The sequence below is a fragment of the Sceloporus undulatus genome, chromosome 5, assembly GCF_019175285.1.
Source record: "Sceloporus undulatus isolate JIND9_A2432 ecotype Alabama chromosome 5, SceUnd_v1.1, whole genome shotgun sequence".
NCBI lineage: Eukaryota > Metazoa > Chordata > Lepidosauria > Squamata > Phrynosomatidae > Sceloporus > Sceloporus undulatus.
In genome coordinates this window covers 181413562-181419603 of record NC_056526.1, presented here as the reverse complement: position 1 = coordinate 181419603, position 6042 = coordinate 181413562, and positions in this window count along the sequence as shown.

The following is a 6042-nucleotide window of genomic DNA, read 5'->3' as shown; positions in this document are numbered from 1 at the left end:
CTCAAACCCATTCTAAAGGATAATATTTTCCATTTGATAGTGACAGTGCTTGCATGCCAAATGCAATGGGAAATGTTACATTTGGGGACAATTCCCAATGGGCATGCTGACCAAGGAACTCTGGGAGATGTAGCCGATGAAAGTAACTTTTCCAAGCTGTACAAGCCCCATGATACCTAGGACAGGCCTCCAGACTTTAGCTTCCAGCAGCCTACCCAACATAGTTGACGGTGAGAAATGTTGAAAACTGAATTCTAGCATCTGGAAGGTGATAATAGGTTCATGTTGTCATCTTGGGTTTGGATATTCTCGTGATCACCCAGAAAATGAGTATCTTCAAGAAACCCACCCCTGAACAAGTTTTTTTTTGGGGGGGGGCACTGTTCCACCTATCCATTGGCTACAGAACCAAAGTGGAAGGCCAGTCTAAATTAGGATCTGATCCAGAAGTGTGTGAGAGCTGGGCCAGTAAGTTGAAGGAGCACTGAACTAAGCATGGTGACTTAGTTTAAGAACTAGGGCTGAAAATGAAGCAGTTAATTGCCTTTAACCTTTTTGTCAAAGTCAGGCAGGCTGCTTGGATGCTTAATAGGAAAACGAACGTCCATCACTAGCTATGAATTATGTTTCTTTTCTCCTTTCCAGCTTGGTGTCATTTATTCAACATAAAAATCACCTGAATTAACAGTTTTTTATTTCCAGTTCTGCACAAGTTGTGCGATGTGGCAGTGTTGTGAAACTGAACAGAAGGTGAGCCAAAGGAATTACCTCTACAGGTTCCTATTTGGTTCCTATTTGTCCTAGGGCTCCCTCTGCTCTGACTTCCATGTTCTACCACCAGCTACAGCAAATTGGCAAATTGTTTGGATATGCTGTAAAAATCATGGAGATACAGGGTGGAAAATATGCAGCCCCAGACTTGCAGTCCCACAAAATCTAGAGAACTTTTACTTAACTGCCATGATTCCATCCTACAGAATCCTGGGATTTTGTAATTTTCTGAAGCACCAGCAAACTTTGGCAGAGAAGGCTGAAAGCCTTGTAAATTGGCAAATCCTACACTTCCACAAGATGGAGCTACAGTACTTAAAGTGGTGTCAAGCTGCATTATTACCACAGTGTAGATGCACCTGTAGTCCAGCACTCAACATTATGCAAAGGACTTAAGTCTGATCGATTGCAACACTGGACGACTGGATTCTTAATTACAATAGTGCAGGGCAAACCACGTCTTAACTTTTGCTCTCCCTGCTACTATTCTGAGGTGGAGAGAGTGTGACTTGCCCAAGGTCACCTAGGGGACTTCTATGGCTGAATGCAGATTCAAACCCTGGTCTCCAAGAGTTAGAGTCCAACTGAATGAATCATGCACCAGGAAAGAGGAAGAGAGCAAGAATGAGAGTCATTTTCTCAGGTCGGCTACAGAGGAGGAGACAGCCAAGATCTCACACACAGGCAATGCAGGAAGGAAGGAAGATTATTCACATGTTGGGTGAATCATTTATTGGCCACTAGTCCAGCCATTGGTCTTGGAGGTGAACCTCAAGGCAACAAGGAGCTGCAATCTTACACTTACCTGGGAGCATTTGTTCTTGTTGTGTACCTGCAAGGGTACCACTATACTATAGAAACAATGCAGTTTGACACCACTTTAAGTGCTATAGCTGCATCCTATCAAATCCTGGGATTTGCAGTTTTACAAGGTCTTTACCCTTTTCTGCCAAAGATGGCTGGGGTCTCACCAAACTACAATTCTCATGATTCTGTAGAAGGAAGCAGTGACAGTTAAAGGTATGTCAGACTGCATTATTTCTTCAGTGTAAATTAGAGATGTCAAACTTTGGTTCTCCAGATGTTTTACACTTCAGTTCCTAGAATCCCAGACCAAAATGGTTGAGGCTTCCAGCTGCTGAAGACCAAAATACCTGGAGGACCAGAGTCTGGGAATCACTGGCATAGATGCATCTCCCTAAGCCATTTTTGACTTATGGTCACCCTAAGGTGAACCTGTTGGGGCACGTAGAGACAAGCTGTGTCCATACACACACATGTAGAGTTGATGCACATAGGCAGGACGCCAAAAGAAGGTCTATGTGAAGAGTGAAGGTTCTGTGAAGGCTCTGAGCTGCACAGGAAATTTCCTCCCACACACAGGTTGCAGCCACGAGCTCCCAGCTTGGAGAAATGAATCTCCAGACAGCAAGACTTAACACAAGGGCTTTTTATCTTTGTTGCCAAGCTATTTACAAAGATTGCACAGAGTATCAGACAGCCGTCTTGAATACTCACAGCTATACCAACTAACAAAGTACTTCACCAACCACCAACTACAACAACCCAACAACGAGACTGTAACCTTCTTCCTTATATAGGTGGTCTCCTTGGAAGTCATATGACAGCCATGCCACCAATGAAACCTGGCTGGTTTCATACCCAGTAGCTGTTGCATCAGAATACTACCCATGATGCACCTCTGGCTGGCTTTACCTACTGGGCATGTTGCATCAGACTTCCCATGATGATGCACTGCTCACCAAATGCTGACTCATGCACCTGGCACTTGAACTGAAGTAACCTCCACTCCAGTTCCTCCTAGTGGCTACATCCATGGCATTTTCCAGACCAGGGTGCAACATTGAAGGTTATCACATGGGGGCAAAAAGTCCCCCGATGTGTTCTAACGAGCACGAGCGCGGGCACTCACGGAGCGTGATGGGAACCCGATGGGGCCCAGAACGCTAGTTTACCGCGGTGAATGCGCCGCTCCGCCGGCATTCCCATCGGGTTCCCGATGTGTTCCCGGAGGCGCCATTTCTGGGAACGCTTTTGAAAAATGTTCCACGAAATGGCGCCTCCTGGAACACATCGGGAACCCGATGGAACGCCGGCGGCAGCGGTGGCGTTCCACCATGCGGTAAATAGCATTCTGGACCCATCGGGTTCCATCACGCTCCGTCCGCCGCGCTCATGCTCGTTGAAACACATCGGGGGACGGTTTTGCCCCCATACGATAACCTAAGGAGATTACTGCACTAGGGTAAAAGCGTTCCCCAATGCGTTCTCACGGGCGTGAGCCTGGAACGTGATGAGAGCCAGAACGCTGTTTACCGCACAGCGGAACGCCGCCGTCGCCGCCGGGCGTTCCAAATGTGTTCCCAATGTGTTCCCAATGTATTCCAGGAGGCCATTTCTGGGAACGGTTTCAAAACCGTTCCCAGAAATGGCCTCCCTGGAACACATTGGGAACACATTTGGAATGCCCGGTGGCGACGGCGGCGTTCCGCTGTGTGGTAAACTAGCGTTCTGGCTCTCATCACGTTCCAGGCTCGCGCCTGCGAGAACACATTGGGGAACGCTTTTACCCTCCTGCGGTAATCTCCTAAGTCTTGACAGAACCTATCATAGGGTTTTTCTGGGCAGGTTTCTTTAGAGGGGGTTTGTCACTGCCATCCTCTGAGGCTGAGAGTGTGTGACTTGCCCAGGGTCGCTCAGCAGGTTTTTGGAGTGGAGATTCAAATCCTGGTCTCCAGAGTCATAGCCCAATGCTTAAACCACTACATAGGCTGGGCGTAAGCCTTCTTGAAATCAATTAGACTTTCCTCGAGACTGGAAACAATCCAGTTTGACATCATTTTAACTGCAGTGGCTCAAGGCTATGGAATCCTGGGAATTGTCATTTGTTGTGGCACTAGAACTCTCTGACAGAGAAGCCAAGATGTCTCACAAAACTACAGTTCCCAAAATTCCCTAGCATTGAGCCAGGGCAGTTCAAGCTGTCTCAGACTGGACTATTTCTGCAATGTATTTTGGATCTTGGTATCTGAATTCAGAAGAGAGCCAGCCTGGCGTAGTGGTTAAGTATTGGACTGTGAATCTAGAGACCAGGGTTCGATTTCCAACTCAGCCATGTAAACCCACTGGATGACCTTGGGGAAGCCACATGCTCTCAGCCTCATGCCAAGAAAAAAACATCCATGATAGAGTTAAATTAGGCTCGCCATAAGTAAAAAACGAATTGAAGGCACACAACAACAATCTGAATTCAGAGATATACTGCTCTTATATATGGGGGTCTGCCTAGGAAGCATGACTAAAAGCCATCAACCTATTCTCTTTTTCTTCCTCCTCCATGAAGTTCTCGAAGCCACCTGGGACCTCATCCAAGCAAAATAATAATAATAATAATAATAATAATAATAATAATAATGGTTTGGGTGTTGGACTATGACTCTGGAGTCCAGGGTTTGAATCTTGGCTCGGTCATAGAAATCCACTGGGTGACCTTTGGCAAGTCACACCCTCTCAGCCTCACAGGATAGCCATGGCACCCCCCCCCCCTTGAAGAAATATGCCAAGAAAACTCAATGATAAGTTCCATAAGTTGGAAATGACTTGAAGGCACACAACAACAACTCTAGCCTTTGAGTCCCTTCCCAGCCTGAAGAACCAAGGCAAAAAACCAAAGCGAAAACCCTGTTCCTTAGAGTAGCCATTAGTCAGAAAAGACCTGAAGGCACACCACCACCACCACCACCACCATCACAACAACAACAAATGTGAAATAATAGATATACTACTCTTATACATGGGGGTTTCTCTAGGAAGCATGCCTAATAGCCATCAATGGACCTAGCCGCCTCCTCCTCTTCTTCCTCCATGAAGTCCCTGAACCTACGTGCAGGGACGTAGCCGGGGGGGGGGTTCTTGGGGTCCGGACCCCCCCTTCCATTAGAAAAATGAATGGTGTGTGCTGCTGCGCCACCGCACTCAAGCCCCATTATAATGGTGGCACTTAGTCTGGACCCCCCCCCCTTCCTAAAATCCTAGCTACGTCCCTGCCACTTGGGACCTCCCCCCCCAGCGAATGGACATATAATCCTGGGACAATGACCCCCAGGGCACTCTCCAGAACCAAGTCCCTCTGGGCCACCTCCTTTGCAAATCCCCTTGGCCCAAACCAGGCCGTGCTAAAGCAAATGACAGTACTTGCCCATAGGTAAACCATAATTGTCCATAGAGAAACCATGCTTGCCCATAGAGAATCATTGGAGAATACTTCCCCATAGAGTATCATTGGAGAATATTTGCCCATGGGGAAACATTGATCAAGTATTCAATGTTTCCCTATGGGCAAGTATTTTCCGATGTTCCCCTGTGGGCAAGTATTCTCCAATGATTCCCTATGGGAGTCCCCAATGTTACCGTATGGGCAAGTATTCCCCAATTATACTCTATGGGCACAGTATTCCTCAATCATTCCCTTCTCCAATGATTCCCTATGGGCAAGCATTTCCCAGTGTCTTCCTATGGGCACATATTCCTCAATGTCTCATTATGGACAAGCATTCCCCAATGTTTTCCTAGGGGCAAGTATTCTGCAAGGACTCTTGATAGGCAAGTGTGGTTTCCCTAGGGGCAAGTCCTGTCATTTCTTTCAGGACGCCCTGCCCAAACCCACACCACCAGAGGGACCTTGTAGGGTACCATCTCCTCCAGGGAGGAAAGCAGGCGGGGAAGGGGGGCAGGAGATCGAAGCCTTGGCCCCTTCGCCCCTTCTCTCCAATGCACCCATTGCTCCTGCTGCCTCAGTCGATTCAGGCTTCCTCTGCCAACCTGGCAGGGTTGGAGCAGCAGCCGTGCGTAAAAATCCGCGCGTAAAAACGCATTGCTTGGTGCTCTCCAAAAGGAACCTCTCCAAAAGGGACCCTCCTTTTTCCAATGTCCACAGAGACGGGGGCGATCCTGGGAGGAGATGCGCCTGCCTTCACACTGGAGGAATAACCCGATTTGAGCCCACTTTCCCTGCCCTGGCTCAAGGCTAGGGAATTCTGGGGATGGAAGTTGGTGGAGTTCGCTCTGGTGCCACCGCCAACTTCCATCCCCAGAATTCCCTAGCTTTGAGCCAGGGCAGGGAAAGTGGGATCAAACCGGATGATTTCTCCAGTGCGGACGCAGCCTGCAAGCATGCAGGGAGAGCTGTGAGCTCACCCAGGTTATAAATATCTCGGTGCCAGCGTCGCAGGCGAGCTCTCCGACCTTCCT